The 24,376-nt window shown below is 39.9% G+C and overlaps 3 long non-coding RNA genes across 18 annotated transcripts in view; 1 reads left to right on the forward strand and 2 right to left on the reverse strand.

Annotated features, from left to right (window-relative positions):
• LOC129058122 (uncharacterized) overlaps nucleotides 1-7,657 on the forward strand; it is a 627,088-nt gene extending 619,431 nt beyond the window's left edge. For 5 of the 13 annotated variants that reach the window (XR_010136100.1, XR_010136088.1, XR_010136089.1 and 2 more), the window contains one exon: nucleotides 1,542-7,657. This is a non-coding gene — a long non-coding RNA (uncharacterized LOC129058122). The remainder of the gene's footprint in view (nucleotides 1-1,541) is intronic. The other 8 variants (XR_010136087.1, XR_010136086.1, XR_010136093.1 and 5 more) reach the window with 5 other exon arrangements.
• The window catches only part of LOC100936373 (uncharacterized), a 512,798-nt gene that overhangs the window by 58,302 nt on the left and 430,120 nt on the right, over nucleotides 1-24,376 (reverse strand). The gene's annotated exons all lie outside the window — the stretch shown is intronic.
• LOC134759620 (uncharacterized) overlaps nucleotides 1-24,376 on the reverse strand; it is a 122,075-nt gene that overhangs the window by 16,626 nt on the left and 81,073 nt on the right. Inside the window, exon 2 of the long non-coding RNA XR_010136107.1 lies at nucleotides 16,327-16,562. This is a non-coding gene — a long non-coding RNA (uncharacterized LOC134759620). The remainder of the gene's footprint in view (nucleotides 1-16,326; nucleotides 16,563-24,376) is intronic.

A 24,376-nucleotide genomic window follows, 5' to 3' on the forward strand; every position in this document is an offset into this window, starting at 1 on the left:
CTCAGCGTTTCCTGTAAAGTGGCAAGTGAATTTAGCATTCGTGAAAATTTCCAGTGCTGTTTGGCATCCAGAGGGACCCAGGGAGTGCATTCTGCTTGCCTGTGCCACCTCCTTGCTCTGGCTGAGGCATAAATTGCCCTCTGACTCTGGCCTGGCACAGCACTGCCCCATGTTGAGGTCCATGCCCCTTTGTCCGCATCTGCTCTGCTCAGAGGTGCTCCTAAGGGTGCCTGCCAACTATGCTGCCAGGAAATGTGGGCACTGAGCAGAGCTGGTCCAGAAAGACGGGGAAAGCAGAGAAAGAGCCCATGCCCTTGAGGGCAGAGAGCAAGGGAAGAGCGTGGGCAGGATGGAGTTGATAGATGGGAGCCCAGCAAAGGTACCACGCCCTCCTCACCTCCTCAAGCCACTGGCAACACCCAAATTGGGTACTGGTCTTTTCTGGGTTTTCCTCAACTCTATCTAATCACATAACTCAAAGGTTCTCAGGGACCAACTAATTCAATCTTATTTAATTGAAGAGAAAAACAGACTCAGAGAAGTGAGATTCCTGTGGTCATCCTGAATTAGCCAAGGCCTGGGAATCAGGATGTGAGAGTCTAGTCCTTCCATATGCCAGTAGTTTTGCTACATTATTCTGACTAGGCTGAACTGTTCTGCCAAGAACATCCCAAATCCTAGCTGCTCACTGTCCCTTACACCCTCTCTACCTATTCTTAATTCTGTTTAATTCCTAAGTCCAAGCCTCACTCAGTTTACCCCTTCCTTCCACAAACATTGTCCTTGAGCACCTTGATGGGACAGGCACACAGTGAACCAAGTCCCTGCCCACCTTCTAGCAGTGGAATTTATGTTCTCCTAGAGCCAACATGTCAGAGGGTTTCTTCAACATCTAACTCCATTCATTCACTTACTTTATAGTTTCCGAAAACCGTCTGCATTTTTAATTTTTTAACCTGAACACTTTAATTTCCCTCTCTTCCCATTCAAATCTCCCAAAACTAAATGATTTAAGTATTATTTGAAGTAACAATTCTATTCACTCTGATAAGACTTTGAGTGCTTTGGTGAAAACCCCACAATGACCTCAGGCCTTATGAGCATGTGTAAGGAACGGAGGTTACTGCCTTTTCCCAGTTTTTAAGCCCAAAACAGCAGGGGTTGGGGATACATGTTGAACCAGCTGTATGAGAAGCAAGTATAAATGGAACATGTACACGCAGGACAGAAAATGTGTAATGGTTGGGCTGGGTGGCCATGGCCAGCTTCCAGAGACATTCCCACTGACAGCTAGATATGCAGAAATCAGGCTGAGGTCCACAGATGGACAGAACCACCAGGGAAGGAAGCACAGCCCCAAAAGGCATACACCAAGGCTTGTTCTGGCAAATGAGAACTCATGAGGCATCCAGGCTTCTTTCCACAAATCTCAAGCAGTGGAATATGTGTGTTCATTTGTTCTACTTAATAGTGGGTTATCTAAATCTGTTGTCTCTTTCCTTCTTTTAAAAATTATTTGTTTTGTGTTCTTTTCTTCTCAGAAAACCAAAAGAGCCTGCCTTACTATGCACCTATGGCCCTTCAAAGGTGAGAGTAGAATCTGCTATGATTTAGAAGCAAACAAGAAAAAGTACACATCAGGAGAGTAGCTGCTAGCTAAGACCTTGGGCTTTGGGGTCAGACAGGCCTAGGTTTAAATCCTGGACCTGTTGTTCTGGGGAAACATGTTTCTGCTTTCTCCTATATGAAATAGAGGCAGTGGGTATCCTGAACATGTCACCTTTACTTGTCCAACTTGTCAGTTAGGGTTTGGTTAGGGAAACAGAGCTGCTGTAAACATTATGGGAATAAGGGATTTTATTCAGAATTGGAGCCTGCACAGATGCAGAAGGAGGCATGAAGGGGGTATTGGAGGATTGGCCACAATGCAGTCTGCATCCTGAGTCTGTGGTGAGGCTGGTCACGTTCAAGCTTACAGGAGAATTGGAGAAAGCAAGCAACACAGCGGTGGAAGTGAGACCACTGAAGGTAAGCTTCGGAGGGGGTCCCGACACCACCACATCAGTGGATCCACAGCTAAGTGATTGGTGGTGGCCTGGGGTTCTGCTGTTTAGCAGGGACAAGAGTGGAGGAGACAAACTGGACTCAGAACAAACTGGGAGCCTCTGCATCCATCTGTAACTGTCTGGCCGTGACAGCGGTTAGAGACGAGTGGCTTCTGTGAAACTCTCACAATCTCAAATCTCCCATAAGTGCCTCTTTCAGCTAACTCTAAACTGGTACCATAGAGGAAATGGATTCTGAACACTTGGTCTCCAACCTTAGACAAATTGAATAATATGTCCTCTCCTGCTTCTTCTGTAACTGAATTTGCATTGGGAAGCAGGCCTGCCACTCTCAGACTTGGTGGTTTGAGTAGGGCTCACTTCAGCACCACCTTTTCCTCCTCTCAGCCCCACGGACTGGCATGAGACTCAGGCCTGGCCAACTGAATGTCACACACCTATGACCATCAGATGGCTCAGAGATGGACTTAGGACACCATCACAGCCAATGAAACCCTGTTAGGGAAATTTGTCAGAACGATACAAAGAAATAGCTCCATTTTTCCATAGAGATGAGACATAAGCCTGGACTAACTGGTGTCCAATTTGCCATCAAGAGAGCCGCTGAGAAGAGAGAGGAAAACTGGGGAAAGCGAAGTCTAAGGAAGGTGAGTAAGGACAAGTCCAGTTGAATCACTGGACCTGGAAATCAAGGCATTGCTGGATTCAAGGCCAAGAAAAATTGGAAGCTGGCTTGAATCAGGTTCTATCACCTGCAGTTGAAAAGGTGCAGACTAATACGATAACAAACGAGCAAGTAAGCAAGATTCTGCCCTACAGTAAGTGCTCAATGCATGTCAGCTGGTATTATTATTATACAGACTTCTATTTCTAGCCCTTTTATTTCTACCACCTCTCTTCTGTGTTTTATGTAAAGTGCATAAGGATTGTTCTGTTTGGAAACATCAAACCATATAAAATGACACCAGCAGGTCCCTTTCTGTCTGTCAGTGTCCACAAGCTCAACAACCAGGATCAGCAGACAAAAACCGCTAAGCTGGAGTCAGTGTTTTTATGAAGAAACAGGAAAAGAGCTTACTTAGGAACTGTAGCTCATCCTCCAATATTCTCCATCCTATCACTCTTTTCATGACAGTTTCTTCTTGGCCCTGAAGTTGCCTTGTCATGGCTCCCTGCCTCTGTCCTTTCTCTATCTCACTTACATCTTCCAACGAGGAATACAGCAAGACCTTTGGATGAGGACCTCCAAAGCTCCTCAGTATCCTTAGGACACTCAGTGCAGAGCTAGAGGGACTGAGAGGAGGAGCTTTTGCAGGTTAAATGACTAGTGAATGGCCTTTCCTTATATTTCCACTAGAAATGGGATTAGCTACACCTGAGAAGGAATGACTTTGGAACAACTGATCCCTAGCTTTCCAAAATATGAGAAACTGAGATGCAGGGAGTAAACCACATAATTAATGAGTCAAAGCATATTTATAAAGTTCACAGGGTACATAGCATATAGCAGCTGTTCTCTATCTCAATTGAGTTTTGACTAGGAAATGGGCTTAGGATAAAACGCATGGGCTTTCGAGTAATCATTTGTGAGAAATTGTAGATAGTGACCACGGTTTAATAGCATTAGATAAATTATGAAAAGTCACTGAAATACGTCCTCTGGAAAATGTTAGAAACTCAAGTACAATGGCTTAGTTAAAGGCAGGTGGGGGAGAAACTTGAAGAATGTGGTGCAGTACAAGAATACCCCATTTTTCCCCCAAGGCAATGAAAATGACATGAAGTAATCATAGTTATTTATACAGGAACAATTTAGGAGACTTAGAATATTCACTTCTTTTGCCTTCTAGCTGAGCATCAAAATTCTCTCTCTGTCTCTGCATCTCTCTCTCTAGTTTCCACTTCTAGCTCCAACTATTTTAAATCCCTCCGCAATGGAGCTCATAACAAACATAAAACAACATTTGTTTTATGTTTACAGTAGATGTTCAAGCTAATATTTATGTAGGTTTAGCCCTGGCATTAAATTAAGGTTTGGTTCACCAACAGGGTGCCTAGAGACTTCACCTCTATTTCCATGAGGGACTGAACAGCCTCTTGAGAAGGGACTCATCAAAATGGAAGAGTTGGCAATAAGAAGTTTGGCTAAATAACCAAGCACTGAAGTTGCAGACGAGAAAGGATTTGAAAGGCAGTACAGCGTCCAGGGGCAAGCTGGCAATTTTTAGCAGGAGGTGAAGTGATGCCAGCAGAGGTAACAGTGCTCAGAGGGACCAGTAGTCCCCAGGAGGAGCAGGGGAATCCCCAGTGGATCTGATCTGTTCAAGAGCACATGTGAGATTATCAGCTGGTGTTACAATTTTGGAGTGGTAGTGAGAAGCACTGAATTTGAGGTCACTCCATTTGCAGACCCCAAAGGGTGAAATGTTGAGAAACATGAGTTACACATGTATTTAACAACTCTTGTGTATTATCACAAATCCTATTTCACCTCTCATGCCCCCAAGGCTTTGTGTCCAGTTCCCTGAAGACTTCATCAATCCTCAGCCACAAATTACCTGAGAGCAACTCACCTTGCTTCATACTATGAAGCTCCCTGATGTCACAGCATGGCAGGCCTGTGGCAACCCCTCAACACTTATGCATGATCCCCAACAGCTAGAGGATTAACACCTATGGTGTAACCCTTGACCAGTGGGAAATGGAAATTACTGTCTTTTTGTACCCCAGGTGAACGGTTCTAAAATGCATTTTATATCCAGTGGTGACCAACTCAATGATGCATCCTTGGGTTGACTCTCCCTCCTTTCCAGTTCACTTTCCCCGCCCCTCACTCCTGCACCTCAGCATCACATTCTTGAATAATCCACTCACACATCTGTCTTATTTCAGACACTGTTTGGGGGAATCAACAATAAAAATTTGTCATTTTGAGTTAAACATTGTTCTCACCTTGAAGACATATTTCCATACCTAGAGATTTCTGAAGTTCTCTCCCTTTTCCTATCATCTCCTTTGTGCTTTGTCTGACCTCCATATTACAGAGCCCCATGACATTTAGAGCCAGTACTGCTAGGGAAGTAGTTCAGTTGTGTTTTAAATGGTTCAGCAACTTGTAACATCAATTGAGAACCAGGGGATACACTTGGAGGCCAAGAAAAAAATGTTAGCTAATATGTACCATACGGTATGATTCCTTGGGTAAGGGAAAGTATATGCAAGTAACAGAGGAAAATTGAAAGTTGTAGCCCTTTTTTCGGATTTTAGATTTGGAATTAAAGTTTCTCTTCTCTTGAAAGACCTTCTTTTTGTGGATAATGACTCTGAAGACCAGAACAGTTGGCCGATTTGCCCTAGTTGAGAGTGGCAAATAAATGAAGAACTGAAGAATGTGTCTAACTAGTGCTCCTTTGTTGAGAAGATACAAAACAGTTGAAGGGTATGGATGAAGCCATTGGCTTATTCATGTCTCTGTTGATCATAATGAGATTAATATATATAGGACATTCACACAAAGAGGATATTGACTCAATGGCTTACAGATTATTAGAGTTAGAAGTGTTACCTACTACTAAAGGAAGAATGTTTCAGGTTTTAAAAAATACACCACACTTGCCTCAGTGAAGCAAGTCAACTTAGGTGCTGATACAATGCCACTGTAGCTGTACTGAGTTCATGAAATCAGATCCCACTCTCTTCACCTACCCGTATTGTATTCATCCTACTTTCCGTCTGCTGTGCCCTTCCCATTTGGTAACCTATTCATGAAACACCTGGCTCTGGGTCCTTCAGCATCACTCCATGTTTTACTGCTGGCATCACTTTTCTTGGCACAGAACCTCTTAGGGCTGCTATCCTAGGAGTAGGTGCTACTCAGGCTGGTTTAGTCCCAGGCTTCACTCACTTCTTGGCCCATGCCCAGGAGGACCGGAAAGAACAAACTCTCTGCACATCTCTGCAGGTGGCCACAGAGCCCCCATCTGAGCCTTGCTGATGGAGAAGAGCATGCTGCCTCACAAGATAACTGTGTGGCTCTGTTCAAACACCTTGTTTAGAAGTTATTTCTTTTATTGCATTAGAATTTGCCTCATTGTAGCTTTTGTGCTTCTGTCCTGGTTCAGCCTTAGATAGCAGTGCAGCCTGGTCCATGTGAAAGCTCTTGCAATAGGCCTTTCTGCTAGTCAGGAGTTCTCAGACCCATCTCTACTCTTCACTTTTCTCAAGACTAATATCAGACTCCTGGGCTCTTCAAGGTTTCCTCATATGATAAAAGTTCTAAGCCCTCCATTGTCCTAGTCACTGTCCTCTCTGTTCCATCCCTGTCTGCCCTTCCAAGATGCTGCACCCAGAGATGAATTTGTCCTTCCTGGGGCAAGTCACCATGAGATGATTACTTTTGGATCATACTGAATTTGTGGGTTAAATAAACTCATAGGTCTTTATCTCATGCACTAAATCCAAATTCGATCTCTTGCCATAAATCATTTTTTGAATAGTTGAACAATAAGTAAATAATACACAAATGAATACTAATCAGTATTTGAACATCCTCAGTATTTTCAGCCCAGTTTGAGCCGGACATAGCTCATCTTGTATACTTCACTAAGGACACTTTATATGCTCAAGCAATTAATATTATGATGTCATGTCTCACAAGCCCCACAGTGTCACTTCCAGTCTCTTCACCACAAAGAACGTTGAAGCCTTTGTATTTTTTTGAAATCATATTTCTAGCCACAGGATGGGATGTAAGAAAAGTTCAGATTAGGATTATTCTAGGCTCCTGACTATAACTAAAATCCTGATTTTTATGGAAAGGAATGAGGATCATTCCTTCAAATTAGATTTTTGTGATAAAAAGAAAAAAGTTGGTAATCTATTCAAAGTTGTAACAAAAAGAACTGCATTTTCTTTGGAAAATAATAGTTGATTCCTTTTTGCTTTTTTTACTTATGAATTGGGGTGCAATAGAGTTTAATAAAAATGACGTGAAACACTCTTATAAAGCTAATTTATCACATTTGCTTCAAGGAATTGTCTTTTCTAACAAAATTGTGAAATGGAACTGAACAGTAGCATGATGAGGCCTCTACCAGGAGGAGGTACAGAACAAGGCAGGAGGTCAGTGGTTAAAGGACTCCTTGCTTATGCTCAAGAAATGTGGACCTTATTAGAGGTGACACAGTGAAATCAGTCACCTGATTTTGCAGGTGACTGTGGAGCAAGAATGCAAATCCACAATATTGGGATGAATGTGAGAGGAGAAGGGAAGGAGGCCATGAGGGAAAAAAGGACATCTAATTGGATCTGAAAGGAAGGGTAGAATTTAAGTAAAGAACACTGTGTACATATGGGAATACCATGTACTTTCTCATGGAGAGAGGCCTTCTGAGAGTCCTGCATTGATCCCGCTTCTTTGACCATCCCTTGTTAGCCAGCAGGTCATTTGGCCTCACTAGTTGCCTCAGTGCTGAGTGATAGACTCAGCAGTCCCCAACCTCTTTGGCACCAGGGACTGGTTTTGTAGAAGATAATTTTTCCATGGATCAGGGAGGGGATGGTTTCGGGAGGATTTAAGTGCATTACATTTATTGCATACTTTATTTCTAATATTATATAGAAATAAATAGTATATTATTATATACTTTATTTCTATATTACAATGAAATATATAATGAAATAATTGTAATATATTGTAATATATAATGTTACTGTAATATATAATGAAATAATTGTAATATATAATGAAATAATTATACAATTCACCATAATGTAGAATCAGTGGGTGCCATGAGCTTGTTTTCCTGCAACTAGATGGTCCCATCTGGGGGTGATGGGAGACAGTGACAGATCATCAGGCATTAGATTCTCATAAGGAATGCACAACCTAGATTCTTCACATGTGCAGTTCACCATGAGGTTCACGCTCCTATGAGAATCTAATGCCTCCGCTTAAACGACACAGGAGATGGAGCTCAGGTAGTAATGAGTGAAATGGGGAGTAGCTGTCAATACAGATGAAGCTTTGCTTGCTTGCTCGCTGCTCACCACCCGCTGTGCAGCCTGGTTCCTAACTGGTACTGGTCAGTGGCCTGTGGTTGGGAACTCCTGGTAGACTAACAACAGAACAAAGCCAAGTCTCAAGGAGAGACAGTTGTATAGATGCCTGCCTGCCCAGTCTCTGTTGTGGGGATCAAATCACACAAGACCTGCATTTAATTCTTTATGGGCTTAGGCTGTGAATTAATGTAAAATCTCAAGAAACCAAGATGACAGGCCAGGGACTAAAGAGCAAAAGACCATAGCTATGGTGGGAGAGGAGACAAAGTCAATCCCACCGGGACAGATGGTGATGACCCTTATCAGTTCTATTCTGTCATCTCATAAAGGTAAAGACTTGTGTTCTTTTTCTTAGGACAGTCCAGATGGTATTGGCTGTGCTTAAAGAAAATTCAGACATGTGTGGGTGTGACTGGAATTGACATTCATGAGGTCTTCCGTTTTTATTTGAAAGGGGCAGCATAAGTATTTGTGAACATTGGATGGTGATGAAGAAAAAGAAATGGTGTGTAGTATCCTACTTGGCCTCACGGACCAAGGCTAGAAGGATTAGAGGCAAAGTCGAAAGAAGCTGCCACCATAAAGGGCTCTGTGAATGCTGTTTGGCTGAAATGTGTGACAAAGCACTGGGAAGTGTTTCATTGCATTGGCTCAGGCCATAGCATGACCCTTAACCAACACCTTAAGGTGATGGTCCCCTTGGCATAAATATTGGTGTTAAAAGCGAGGTTAACCTTAGTGATAGTATGGTTAAGATTCCCCTGCATGACTTTGGAAGTTGAAGACGCTGATCAGGAGAACTAGAGCAGGAAAGAGAAAATATGACTGGGGCTAAGTGGTGACTTGGTATTGACTGATAGGTGAACACAAGAATGAATTTCAGTGAGAACCCCAATAAATGTCTGGGGAGTGGAGACTGTGTATGAGCAGGACAGAAAAAAAAGCAGAAGATTCAGGTAGTGCCCTGTCATGTGTCTCTTTTACAGTCCTGAAATGAAGGACTTTCAGTGTTTTCATTGAGCACCAATCAATTCCCTCTTTACAAAAGACCATATTGGAACAGCATCAAGGTTTAGGGATATTAAAGCAATACAATGACCACTGAGAACCAGCAAACTTCTTCAGCCCTTATATCCTCAGGCACTCTGGAAGCCATGAATCTGGTTTTCTTGCTAAACTGTGTGTACTGCACAGAGTACAATGGTAAAGGAACAAAGATTGGCTCTAAAATCTCTTGTAAAGGGAAGGGTGGTCATCCCTTTAGATGGCAAATTGAGTTTCTGTAATGGGGTTTGCTCTGATGTTGCATTTCCACTCAGGCATCAAGACATTATGTTGTTTAAAGCCCTAGATGGGTGATATTTCTTTCATGTGCAAGGCCTGAATGCTTCACTGAGCTCTCTTTTATCCACACACACTCATTTAAACCTTGGTCAAAATTATCCTTCAGTATCTGCATCTCCTGAGCAGGCAGAAGGGTCAATGGGGATAATCAGGAGAGATGAGGTGCACTTTTCAGAAGTTGGAGCTGAGAAGGGGATGGAAGTATCTGTAAAGTCGTTGAACAGCTGCACGAACTATAGGGGAAGAATTTCTGGAGGCAAAAGGGGAATCGCCCTTTCCTCTTAAACCAAAGCGGAGCACAGCTCCAAAGGCACTTAGATGGAGAGTTCATCGGAATGTGAGCTCTAAGAGTGGCTGAGAATCTGACAAAAACAGCCACCTGCCAACCCAAAATTAAAACTCCTCTGTTTAGCACCCAGTAGAGAAAGTCAACCAGATTGACTTCCCAAACAAAGGACCTTAAAAGCATCACCTAAGAAAGTGTGTCAGGATCCACAGACATCCAGAGCATTCTCCATGGTTCATTACTTACATTATTCTTGTCTATTTACACATAATGTTTAGATGTAAAATCCTTACAATGAAAAGGGTGTATATGCTTTAAAAAAGGCACAACAGAGAAGAGTTGAGCAGGTGGTGTGCTGGCTCACAGATGGCCTTGAAAAAGAGGGTAATCCTAAGAATTAGAATGAGTTGGTGGTAGTTAAATAGAAAAGAACACAGCAAACTGCATCCCAGAGGCCTGCCAGTAGTTGAACTGTTTTGACCAACAACAGACAAGTGTGTGTGCTTTCTAATATAAAGCTGTGCCATAGTCCAGGCCAGAGGTAATAAGCAATGGAATAAGGCAGTAGGAACAAAAAGTAAAAGGCAGTGAGATGCAAAACCAACTTGGGTCCAGGAACCAGACCTTATCCATTTCAGAATCTATGGTGCATCGATGGCACCTGGCACAGAGTAGAGGCTCTGTATGAAATTTTCTATGGCAATGGGCTCTAGAGACTTTGGGGAAATGCTAATGTGGAAAAACATGTTTTCATTCTTTATAGGTGGGAGCCTCTATTTTTCCTACTTGCTTGCATATGATAATGAAGAATAATAATAGGAACTGAAATTCGCTCATTTGAGTTTCTCCCTACAGAGTAGGTAGATTCCCAACAGGGTACCTAGTATATGTTTGCTAAATTAATAAATGAATACACGAATGAATAGATAGGTGAATCAATGAACACATTAAAGAATGAATCAGTGAATCAATGAATGAATCCATCATTCAGTCAATGAGTCTTATTCATCTTCTTCTAGATAGGCTTATATCTAATGGAGTGAAAGAGCCCTGGACTTGGAATGAGAACCAGGGTTTATGCTTAATGTATTCCTTGCACAAATATTTACTGAGCACTTGAGCTGTACGCTAGGCTCTCTGCTACTACCATGACATGAAAGAATGCTAGAGCTATAGTGCAAAGAAGACAAACTTCCTCTTTCGTGAAGAAGAGGGAAGACACATAATAAATAATAATAATAAATATTAGTCCAGATAGCCGAAGGGTATGCAGAATTGGATAGGTAGGTAGGGACTCTTTTATAGAGGGAGGTCAGGAAAGGACTCTCTGAAAGTGACATTGGAACGGAAATCTGCACAATGAGGAGGAGCAAAATAAAGGCCTGGGGTAAGAGCACTCTAGGCAGAAGGTACAGGAAGTACAAAGGCCCTGAGGCAAGAATTGGCCCAAATTGCCAAGGTAGAGAAACAAGAATGTGCCACTGTACCTGGGACAAGCAGGGAAGGGGAGTGGGGTGCCATATAAGGTCAAAGCAGTAGGTGGGACTTCCTTATTTTACCTGATTATGAATTGGGATAATAAGAACAATAGCTCATAACTGTTGAGCATTTACAATATGCCAAGCATAATTGGACTGTCTTACTTAATCATCACAACAACCCAACAAGACAGGCAGGGTGATATTCAAAGTATTTCACCACTGGCATGTCACAGGCACCAACCAATCAGATAATGCCAGCCTCAACTATCGTCTAGCCATATAAGTGTAGACAGGCTTGATCTCGGGTACCACTATTTCTCCCACTTAACTAGGTTAGAAAGCTGAGTTTAGAGATGGGGTCAACACCTCAGAATTATGCAGCTGTCGATTTTACCACAACTATATGCTGAAATGGCAAGTAACCTACCTCTTATAAATGCTGCTTAGGCAGCTCAGGGGATTCTTTATGTAATGTGAAAATAAGTGATGTGGGGATTTACTATCCATACTATAGAAGAAAGGGCACTATGCCAGGAGTATGAAATCATAGAACTACTCCCAGTACGAGAATTTGAGGAAATTGCTTTACCTCTCTGGTTGTCAGAAAACTTCCAGCCATGGGCAGTAAATGTGGACGCTACTGGCATCTTGTGGGTAGAAGCCAGGGGTGTGGCTAAACATCCTACAGTGCACAAGACAAGCAGCACTACAAAGAATCATCAGCACTGGGTTGAGAAATCCTGCTATCGATCCCAGAGAGGTAACAGACATTGTGAGGTGTGATGTTAGGGAGTGGTGGGGACTAGAGCAAACTTCAGAGTATGCGCAGTACACTTGCTTTCTAAAGGCATTTCATATAAAAAATAATTTGTAAACTTTGTGGACTGAAGAGAACACATCTTCAGGCCAATTTCAGTCTTTTATGGCCTTAACCAGATTATGTTGCCCATAATTTTCTTTAAACAGATGAGGATAAAAGTCTCTTAGTCATGCAGGCATGTGTTTGTGTGTTTGGGAGGGGAGGAGGGTGTAAACATATATACATGCACACACATATATGCTCTTATACACAAACACATTGGCAAGAAGAATTAATTTTAAAGTGTTTTCAGAAAGTGAGGCCCTCATCCCCCTTAGAATCCAGTCCTGGTTTTTTCAATTCTGTAACTTTTCCCTCCTTCAGTTATACCAGCCCCCTTCCTCTTGTTCTGACTTTGGCAAAGATGAAGCCCAGCTGCTCTACTCCACCCATAAGAGGAGCTTCTGGTTTTAGTTTTGGTCCCTTCCTGTTGCCTAAAGCCCCTGGGAAGGAGGCACCCTCACTCACGGTACTCCTTTAGCCTGTAGAGACAGATAGGCTAGAAGAGACAGGTTGGCCCCACATTTACGATGTGCCCACAGAGTTATTTATGGTTTGTTTATCCACTCAATGTGGAGCAATTGTGGCCTCTGACTTTCAGCTCCAGGGTGCATTAACAGATTTGGGGGTAAATTGGCAGTGTCAAGCTGCATAGTTGTACTGGGCTTTTCAGCCTCTCCCCATAAAGCAAACACAGCAATAATCCCAGACGCTCAGGCACAGTGGCATTTCTAGAGAGACACCAATGACCCCATTAGTCGAGAAGCTGTGGGAAAGCCTGAAACAGGTGAGAAAGTGATGAAATTAGGAGAATGAAGTTCTCTGATCATCAGGCTCAGTGGATGGGCACAAGTGTGGCAGACATGGTACAACAGATGCAGACCATGAATTGGCACCATGATTTCAAGGTACTGGAAAACCAAAGTTTGGTGGGGCACCAAGGCAAAGTTTCTAAGGTCCTGTAGGCATCAGTGCATACTGCTGGAGGGTCAGTTCTGCATCAAGGAGATACATTTCTGCAATGATATAGGCATTTGAAAACCCTTGTATACTACAAACAACAGGATTGATGGAAAAGTAGGATAGGAGATTCTATCCAAAGCCTACCTAGGGACCAGAGCACAAACAACAGCAATCACTGGAAGCTCAGTGTCACTGGACATTAAAAATACACAATGACAATTGGTGGACATGTTGGCAGCCCTTCATTCAGAGTAGGTCTGATGGGTGCCGGGCAATGCTGATGATAATAGAGATCTGAGCTGTTGGGTCTGCTCTTAAGGTGGCCAAAGAGCAACTGCAATTTGCCAACAAGCATCTGGGGTGAACTTCTTGAGGAAGAAGGCCTGAATGCAGTGAAAACTTTTTAATTTTCTTAAAATATAGCTTAAAAGATTCTTGTACAAATACAGCATCCACAATGGGGACTTTTCTTCCTTCTTCCCACTGTTCCATGTTATACTGATGTTATTCACCCATATGTCAATGGTATACATTAATTCACATTACAGAAATGCTAGCAGTAGCAGAGGAGTCCATATGAGACAAGTGTATGGCCTGAGGCCCTGGGAACTAAAGCCCAAGTGCCTACGAGATATGCTCATAAGTTTCTAGGGCCCTGAGTGGTTTCCAACAAAGATGGAGCCTGGATTTGACTTTGAGTCTGACAGGTAGAAGTTAAGCATGCAAAGCGTTAAGTAAGTAGTCTGTGCAGTGACCCAAAAGCTCAAAGGAATGGTGGGGTAGTGATATGGACAGGAGGCAGGGAAAGACTGGGAGGAAGAGGGCGGGGCCCTAGCAAGGGCTCCACTCTCAAGCCTAGACTTGTGGGTCTAAATGACAACATACATTCCGTTTTCCTACCCAAATGTTGTCTTTTCCAAAACCACCCTGGCCCACTGTGCCCCCTACCCTGTACCCATAAAAAGTCCAAGCTCCACTGGCAGAGGAACAGAGTGGTGTGACAGAGAAGGAGAGAAAAGAAGAAGCATCTGAACATCAAGAGAAGTTCAGCCAGGGACAGTTGGAGAGGAGTTCAGCTGGGGACGGTTGAACTCCAGGGGAAGATTACCTTCCCACTCCATCCCCTTTTCAGCTCCCCATCCTGCTGAAGCCACTCCCATCACTCAGTAAAATCCTCTGCATACACCACCCTTCAATCCTTTCATGTGACCTGATTCTTCCTGGACATGGGACAAGAATTCAAGATGCACTGGGTGCAGGAACCCAAAAAGGCTGTCACACTGCCTCTTCAGTGAGTTGCTTAACACTGAAGCCATCCAGGAATGGCAAAGCTAAAAGAGCCTTGTTTGTAACACATGCTTTCTGGGGCTCCAGAGGTCTCAGGCAAACCCTAGATGCTGCCACAGGCTGGTAAGGGGTTTGTTTATGCCAAATGCCCAAAGGTACTCACCCCAGCTGCTGCACCCACTCACCTGTGTACACTCCTGCTCCCACAAGGGGTTGGAGGTTGGCAGCCGAGTAAATGAGCCATGCCCTTGTCACAAGTCCCAAGGAGGGGTCAAGGAACTCTCCTGTCTCAGCAGGGGATCAGAGATTCTGGGAGATACTGAAGAAAATGGGGCTCACTTTCCAGACATCAAGGTTTTAATGACACTTTTAGACATGAGAAAGCAGGAAGGACTTGGTGGGCAAGAAAGTCAAAACAGAGATTCAGCAAAGATCTGTCTTTTTTCTGGTGCTGACAGATTGAAGGAGAAGGTAGAGGAAATGATAGCTGGATGATTTTTATGGAATCAATGTTATTTAAATGCTTTCATTAAATTATTGTCAAGGAGGTATGGCTTTAATTGTGTATCACCTCCAAGAGAGGAGATAGTTATAAAGACCACCAAAAGAATTTCCACACACTAGGATTCAAAGGACTGGCAAAAGCATACAAAGTCAATAGCTAGCAAGTCAAAGACAAGAAGGGAAGAAACCCACCAAGAGTAACATGGACCTCCACTATGACTGATATTTCTGTCTGTTTTTCATGGCTCAGGCTTCTCCTCTGGCTTTTACTTGAACTTGTTCTAGATCATCAAATGATACCAAAAGGACTAGAAGAGATATTGCACCTCCACAAAACAATTTATTCCCTGAAAATATTGGCTACAGTAATCATAAGATCCTGAATCTGGACGGGACCTCAGTAGATGACACAGTCTAAGTCCCTACCTCTGTGCTATATCCCCAAAGGAATTAGCAAGCAACCACAAAACGGAAGTGAAACAGGAAACCTTGAGTATTTCACATAGCATATTTGATATAGAGGGCTTAACCACACAGACAAAAATGCACAAGTCAACAAGTAAAAATTATACACTGTGACAATTTATAAATGATTGTTCACAACCAATAATTCTACTTTTACATATTAATTAATTAATTAAAATCTTTAGATCTGAAATATTTTTTGTGAGAAACCCTCAGGAATCCAGCAATCTAATTTAAGTACTTATTTAACACCTCTATTTGCAAACATCATACTAGATGCTCTGCAGGCCCGAAGGAGAATCCTTAGACTCCTTGTTTCCTATAATTTATCAGAGGCACATGGACCCAGGGTTTATGGAGTCTTCAGCTTACGGAGTCTTATGAGGGCCCTCTCAAGGAAATTAATACAAAATTACACATAGAAAATTGCTAGGTCCTATCCCAGGGCACTGGAAGAAACAGCTGTAAGTGAATGCTCTGAAGCTTAAATTCATTCACTTCCTGATAAATCTATGCCTGTTGTTTAGAATATGTTTCTTCGGGTGTTAAGGGCTTGAGAAAACAACCCAGGTCCAGACCCTTTCTTCTTCCATGCCTCGCAATTCATAGCATGACATGGATCTAGCTTCGTCCTTACCCACCTCCCAAGACAGGAGTCTCCCTCTGTTATCAGGAACATTAGGTCGGCATCCTGGTGGGATGGGTTTGAAGAGGTGAGGGCTAGTTTTACTTTTTCCATTCATCCATCTAGTCACACACAACCACACAAAATTCATTTACACTGCGGTATGAGTTAAGCACTGTGTTGTATTGTAGGAAAATGGACACATCCATGTATTAGTTATCCATTGCAGTGTAACAAATTACCCCAATCTAGTGACTTCAAAACAACTGACACTTATACTATCTGACAGTTACTGTGAGTTAGGAGTTCCAGCGCAGTTTACCTGGATCCTCTGCTCAGGCTCCAACCAGGCTGCAAACAAAGTGTTGGCCAGGCTGCTTTCTCACCTGAAGACTGGACTAGGGAAGAATCCACTTCCAAGCTCATTCAAGTTGTTGGTCGAATTCATGTCCTTGAGTCTGCATGAGTGAGGTCCCAGCTCTTACTGACTTTAATCCTCAGGTCCTAGAGGCTGCTCCCACTTTCCTGCCACTTGGCACTATCCACAGGGGCTTAATCAGGTGGCTGTTTGCTTCTTCAAGGCCATCAGGAGAATTTCTCTCCTGGTTTGCTAAGATAGAGCCTTATATAATAAAACATAATCACAAGAGTGACATTTCAGCACCTTTACATAACTACATAACTTTACATAACTACATAACTACATAACTACATAACTACATAACATTACATAACATAAACTAACCTAATTAAGGGAGTGTCATTCCAACAACTTTGCCACACTGTGTTGGTTGCAAGTAAGTCACAAACCCACACTCAAGGGGATTATACAAGAGTGGATTATTGGGGTCTCCTTAAAGCATGTCCTCCACTATCTACTTTGAAACTTCTTTACAAAGCTCTCATTTTGATGATTTGTTTCGGATGACTGAAGCCCACTCTCATTAAAACTATTTGGAAACTTCTGTCTAGTGACATTATATTAAAGCCAATCTATTTAATTTAAACAAGAAAGAGCAATGCTCCCACTTGGTAGGAGATAAGACTCCTTACAGCCTCAGCTATCAACAACATGGCTTATGCTATTTCTTTATGTACAAATCTATATATGTCCAGTGCATGCCAAATAAGGTCTGTAAGTGTTGAAACATAATAATAAAATGAATTCAGGTACCCTCATTCCAATTTAAGAGCTAAGCCATTATGAACTCCATTCTATCTACCTATGTATTTCTTCTTATGCCATTCTCCTACCTCCCAGAGGTAACCAACCATTCAGTTGCTGTAATTCATTTGCCTTTTTGATAATTTTGTGACACACATATTTAACAATAAAAGAGTGGTGTGCTATTGCTAACTTCTGAACTATAATAATGGCATCACATACCGCAAAGTGTTCTGAGGTTAGCTTTTTCCACAGAACATTATGTTTTTGAGATTGATCTCTGCTGCTTCTCCTAGCTGTAGATCAATGATTTCCACTCGCACAATTCCACTGTGCAAAGATGACACAAATAAGTAGACGTTTTTATCAATGTGCATTTAAGTTCTTTTCATTTTTCACTGCCATGAATACTGCTGCTGTGAACATTGTTATGCATCTCCTAGTATTCATATGCAAGTATTTTTTTCTGGGGTATGCACCTAAAAGTAAAATCACTGAGTCTTAGGGTATGCAAATATTCAACTTTACAAGGAATGACAAATTGTTTTCCAAAGCAAACTCTTATCAGCAACTTATGAGTTCCTTTAACCTATTTTCTCCTCAACCAGACTTCTTCATATGGCCAATTTAGAAGCTATAAAAGGGTATTTTATTTTTATCTTACTTTGTATTTTTTGAATATTAGTAAGTCTAAACATTTTATATGCTTATTTTCCATTTGTATTTTCTCTTCTGTGAGATGCTGGTTTATTTCTCTGTTGTTTACATTTTCCTTCATATATTTGTAGAAGTTCTTCATATATTCAATGGTTAAACTTTTGTTAATTCTCGCATCAATAAAATAGCTTCTCATAATACATGGATGGCTTTTCACTTTCTTTATATCTTTAATAAAGAGATATTTTATTTTTATTATAGCGAAGTGTATCAATCATTTCTTTCCTGGTTAACCTTTCTGTGTCTTATTTAAGAAATTCTTACTTTGGGAGACTGAGGAGGGAGGATTGTTTGAGCCCAGGAGTTAGAGGCTGCAATGAGCTATCATTGCACCACTGCACTTCAGTCTGGGTGACAGATTGAGATCCTGTCTCTTACCAGAAAAAAAAAAAAAAAAGGAAAGAAAATGTTTCTTCTATATCTCAAGGATAAGAAAAATAAAGATATTTTATGTTTTCAATTTTCTTAACTGAAAAACAATCTAAATGAATAAAGAACCTAAATGAACAGACACTTCTCAAAAGAAGACATTTATGCAGCCAAAAAACACATGAAAAAATGCTCACCATCACTGGCCATCAGAGAAATGCAAATCAAAACCACAATGAGATACCATCTCACACCATTTTGAATGGCAATCATTAAAAAGTCAGGAAACAACAGGTGCTAGAGAGGATGTGGAGAAATAGGAACACTTTTACACTGTTGGTGGGACTGTAAACTAGTTCAACCATTGTGGAAGTCAGTGTGGCGATTCCTCAGGGATCTAGAACTAGAAATACCATTTGATCCAACCATCCCATTACTGGGTATATACCCAAAGGACTATAAATCATGCTGCTATAAAGACACATGCACACGTATGTTTATTGTGGCACTATTCACAATAGCAAAGACTTGGAACCAACCCAAATGTCCAACAATGATAAACTGGATTAAGAAAATGTGGCACATATACACCATGGAATACTATGCAGCCATAAAAAAATGATGAGTTCATGTCCTTTGTAGGGACATGGATGAAATTGGAAATCATCATTCTCAGTAAACTATCGCAAGGACAAAAAACCAAACACTGCATGTTCTCACTCATAGGTGGGAATTGAACAATGGGAACACATGGACACAGGAAGGGGAACATCACACTCTGGGGACTGTTGTGGGGTGGGGGGAGGGGGAGGGATAGCATTAGGAGATATACCTGCTGCTAAATGACGAGTTAATGGGTGCAGCACACCAGCACGGCACATGTATACATATGTAACTAACCTGCACATTGTGCACATGTACCCTAAAACTTAAAGTGTAATAAAATAAAATAAACAAAATAAAATTTATGTTACAAAATAAAAAAATAAGATATGTAAATGTATAATTATATTTAAACCCATGAAATATGTGTTAATTTTATCAAATGCTTTTTGGCCTCTATCGAGATGGTTATATATAATTTTCTGATGTTCAGTTCATGTGAGGAATTAGATTTCTAAATTTCTAGTGGGAAACTACTTTTGTTTTCTGAAGTAAACTTAATTTTATTATACTATACCATAATTTATATGCCATTCACTTTCTTAATGTTTTGTGTGGACAATTTTATATGAATGTTTGTATGATTGATCTGTAATTTTTTCTTTTTCTTGTGTCTGGTCTGATTTTGGAATCAAGATTATAGAGTGAATTAAGGAAAATTTTCTCTTTTTATAATCCCTACAAGAGACCATTTTCTTGGAAGTTTTGAAATGCTGGAACTGATACTCAGTACACATAAGCCTACCTGTACCCACTGTTTAAAATTTACATCTGTTCTGATTGGGTAGGGTGCACACTGTACTCATTAAGGATTATTTTAAATTATGCCTCGCAAAACTTGCTTAGAAAATAACTTGGGCTTGTGTTTTCTTCCAAGAATTATTGTTAGCAATGGATTTCATTTTAAAAATTTTTATAGAAATGTTCAGGCTTTCTATTTCTTCTTGAGTCCATTGTAATAAATTTTTTTGAGGATTTTTTTCATTACATCTAAGTTTCCAAATGTATTGCCACACACCTTTTCATGTTCTTATCTTATTTTTTATACTTCTGCTATGTCTATAGTTACGTTCCTTTTTCATTTCTAATATTTTTATTTCTGCCATCTCTTTCATTCTCAATCTTGGCAGAAGTTGTTTCTCTGAAAACATTAATAGAAGAGAAGTTGTACTTTGTTGGTTTATTTATTTGTGTGATTAAGTTTTGTTTCATAAATTTTACTCTTATATTTATTGTTTTCTTTCTTCTACTACTGGAGATTTATTCTGTTTTATTTGATAATGACTTGTTTTGGATTCTTCTTTATATTTCAGTTACTTAAGTGGCTAAAACTTTATACCTTTTTTCCTAATATAACTTTCCTAAGGTAACTTTATACCTTTTTTCCTAATATAATTATATTAAGCTATAATTTTTCTTCTTAGCACTGTTTCCACTAGATGCTAAAAGTTGTATATGTAGTATTTTCATTCTACATTATCTCCATCTTCTCTTTTCAGGAATTCTATTGGATGTATTTCAGATATTGTCATTATGTCTTGATATTCCTTAACACACTTCCCTGCTTTCTTATGATTTAATCATAAGAATTTTTAAAATGCGATTATTACTCTTTTTTGACTCATGTTATTTAGAATTTTTTAAATTAATAAATATATGCATGTATTTTAATTTATTTTTTTGTTAATCATTTCTTTCTTTTTTTTTTTTTTTTTTTTGAGATGGGGTCTCCCTCTGTTGCCCAGGCTGGAGGACAGTGGCACAATCTTGGCTCACTGCAACCTCCACCTCCTGGGCTCAAGCGATTCTCCTGCCTCAGCCTCCCAAGTAGCTGGGATTACAGGCACCTGCCACCATGTGCAGCTAATTTTTTGTGTATTTTTAGTAGAGATGGGGTTTCACCATGTTTGCCAGGCTGGTCTTGAACTCCTGACCTCACTGCTCACCTCGGCCTCCCAAAGTGCTGGGATTACAGGTGTGAGCCACCATGCCCAGCCCCAATCATTTCTATCTTAATTGCACTTGGATCTGAGAAGATGAACTATAGCTATCTACATGTTAAACATTTGTTGAGACTTCTTAATATGGCCTGCAATATGATCCGTTTTCATAAATTTTTCACATGTGCTTCAAATGAATGTTTATTATTACTTTTTAGATATAATTTTCTTTAATGTCTATTAAATCAACCTTGTTTTAATATTCTATGCTTCTTGTTATGATAACCATCATAAAAAAATACAGAGACTTTCATTACTAGAGTTTCAAAAATGTACAATAATACTATTTACAAGAAAAGAAACACATCAGAAACCTAAGGATATGAAATGTCTGAAAATAAAAGAAGGAAAAATGAAATAATGGAAAAAGACATGGCAGAAAAACTAATAACCAAAAGAAAACTCTGGTATACATTGAAAATACAAATAATTATTTATTAATATTATTTTACTTCTTGACCAATTAATAATTGAGATATATGAATTGAAGTATCTCATGATGACACATTTGTATCAATTTTATTTATTTTAAGCATGGTTTATTAAATATAAGATCATAATTGTTAAATCTTCTTATGGAATTAATCCTTTTATTGTTATGTAGTAACTCTATTACTGATAATTACTTTTATTTTGGATAAATATTATTCTGCTATGTCTTTTTCCATTACATTATTTTTCACTCTTTGATTTTCACACATTTCATGTCCTTATGTTTCTGATGAGCTTCTTGTAAACAGTATCATTGTACATTTTTAAAGCTCTAGTATTGAAAGTCTCTGTCTTATTTATTTATTTTGTGGAGACAGGGTCTTGTTCTGTCACCCAGGCTGGAGTCCAGTGGTACAATTACAGCTCACTGCAGCCTTGACCTCTCAGGCTCAGGCAATACTCCCATCTCAGCCTCCCAAGTAGCTGGGACCACAGGTGCCCACTACCATGCCTGGACAATATTTTTTATTATTTTTGTAGTGACAGGATCTCCCTATGCTGCCGAGGCTGCTCTCGAACTCCTGGGCTCAGGTGATTCCCCCACCTTGGCCTCCCAAAGTACACAGGTGTGTGACTCACTGCGCCTGGCCATCTCTGTCTTTTAAATGATGGATTTAGTCCAGCCACATTGGCAAGATTGCTGACATACTATATTTGGAATTGTTTCTACCGTCTTCTTTTTACTTCTCATTTGTTTTCTTTTTTATACCTTTGTTTTTTCCCTAGTCTTTTTTTAGATTGAATATTAGTCTTAGCTATGTTGTCTGTTTTTCCAATTTTACCTTTATAGTTATAACTTAATATTTTTAAAGCAGATACCTTTAACATGTACCATGCCGAGTTAGCTTTAAAATGCTTATTTATACTTTAGATATCTTTGTGAACAAAGTAAGGGTCTTTGAATATTTTAACTTCCATAACCCCTTCCTGACGTATATGCTTGATATTCACTATTTTGGATATGTCCTTTTAAAACCCCACACATCAGTAATTATTACCATTGTATATGTATTTATATGTTACATATATACTATATATATAATTTAATTCAGACAAGGTTTATTAATATCAACGATTTTCATCCTAGATTACACTTACCTGGGAAGCTTTTAAAAAATATTGATGTTTGAGATCCACCCAGGCTGTTTAAATCAGAATCATACTCAGGTGATTGTATCTAATAGGCAGGAATGGTTCACAATCAACTCTTTAAATACGTCTACATGTTTGCCAATTTCTTTGTTCGCTATTTCTTTTTGCTTCTCAGATATTCCTTCTGAAAAATATTTTTCTGTTTCCTGCAATACCTCTTTCATAGGTTTTTAAGTGAAGTTCTATTGTGGCAAATTCTGCTTCTGCTTGTATAAAATGCATTTATTGTGCTCTAGTTTCTGAAAGACAGTATTGATGGGGACACTATTTTTGGTTGACAATTTTTTTTTTCTGTCTTAGCTCTTTGGAGATATTTTTGTGCTGAGTATTGGTTTCCATTGATGCTGTGAGAAGTCTTCTGACAGTCTAAATTTCCCACATTTTTAGTTTAGTTTAGTGTCTTCTCTCTGGCTGATTTTATCTTGGAGTTCTAGATTTTCAATACAATGTATCTCATTTATGTATGCTTTAAATTTGTCTTTCTTGTGTTTCCTTTGTGTATCAATGTTGTTTGCTGATTGTATTAGTCAGGTTTCTCCAGAGGGACAGAACTAATAAGATATCAGATGGAGATAATTGAATCATGGGAGCAGTTTCCCTAATCCTGTTCTCCTGACAGTGAGCTAGTTCTCATAAGAACTGATGGTTTATAAGGGGTTTCCCTCTTCACTGGGCACTCATTCTTCTCCTTTCTGCCGCCATGTGAAGAACGACGTGTTTGCTTCCCCTTTCATCGTGATTATAAGTTTCCTGAGGCCTCCTCAGCCATGCTGATCCATGAGTCAATTAAGCCTCTTTCCTTTATAAATTATGCAGTCTTGGGTATGTCTTTATAGCAGCGTGAGAACAGACTAATACACTAATCAATTCTGGAAAACTCTTAGTTATTTTCTCTTCAAAGACTGAATCTCTTCCATTCTCTCCATCTTCTCCTTTCAGAAATTCTATTGAATGTATATTAGATATTCTCATTATGTCTTCATATTCCTTAACACACTTGCCTGCTTTTCTTGTCTCTTTGTGTTGCATTGTGAGTAATTTATTCATACATATCTTTCAGATAAATAATAATCTCTTCATCTGTGTCTAAAATACACTGAGTGTTTAACTTTGACCATTGTAGTTTTTATTTTTATTTGGATGTTTTTCAAATCTGCCTGGCCATCATATAGTCTCTTTGTGTTTTTTGTTTTGTTTTGTTTTGTTTGAGAGGTCCAAATGAAGTAAACTGGATTTTTGCATAAGATATGGAAGTGTAATTTGGCTCTGCATTGGAACCTGTTTCTAGAGTCTCTTTTTCTTTTAAGTACTTTAGATGTTTTCTGATTATTTTCACCACCCCACAGTTTTTACATATCTCAAACAAAAAGAAAGCCATGACAATCTGTGAATTATGATGAGCATTAACAATAATCCCTTGGCAAAAATAAAATTCCAGAGTTTATCCTATCCATCTTGTGCTTTGATACAGAGTAGGTGTTATTAGTCAATAGTTACCAGACAAGTGTTATGTACTCCTGATGTCATTTATCTACAAAATTGTCCTTTAATTTGCCTATAATTGCCCTTGGGCAAGCCTAAACCCGAGGACAGATTGAGTGCCCACAGCTTTTCACGCCGACCAATTAGGCACATTTACATGACTGCCCTACTCTGCAGCTCAGATCTTGTCCAGAAGCCCAAGAGAAACATTACTCAGCGTCAATCAGTAACAGGATCATGGCTCCAGAGGTTTAACTGACAAGTGATTTTTGCTGATTGAACAAAATATTTTTCCATAACACCACCGTGTTGACTCTGTTACTAAGCAAATCTCCCACTCTGGATTTTTGATTATCATTAGAATACGGGAATGTGGGTGTGCTGCTGGTGATAGGA

The sequence above is a fragment of the Pongo abelii genome, chromosome 11 (assembly GCF_028885655.2).
Source record: "Pongo abelii isolate AG06213 chromosome 11, NHGRI_mPonAbe1-v2.0_pri, whole genome shotgun sequence".
Taxonomy (NCBI): domain Eukaryota; kingdom Metazoa; phylum Chordata; class Mammalia; order Primates; family Hominidae; genus Pongo; species Pongo abelii.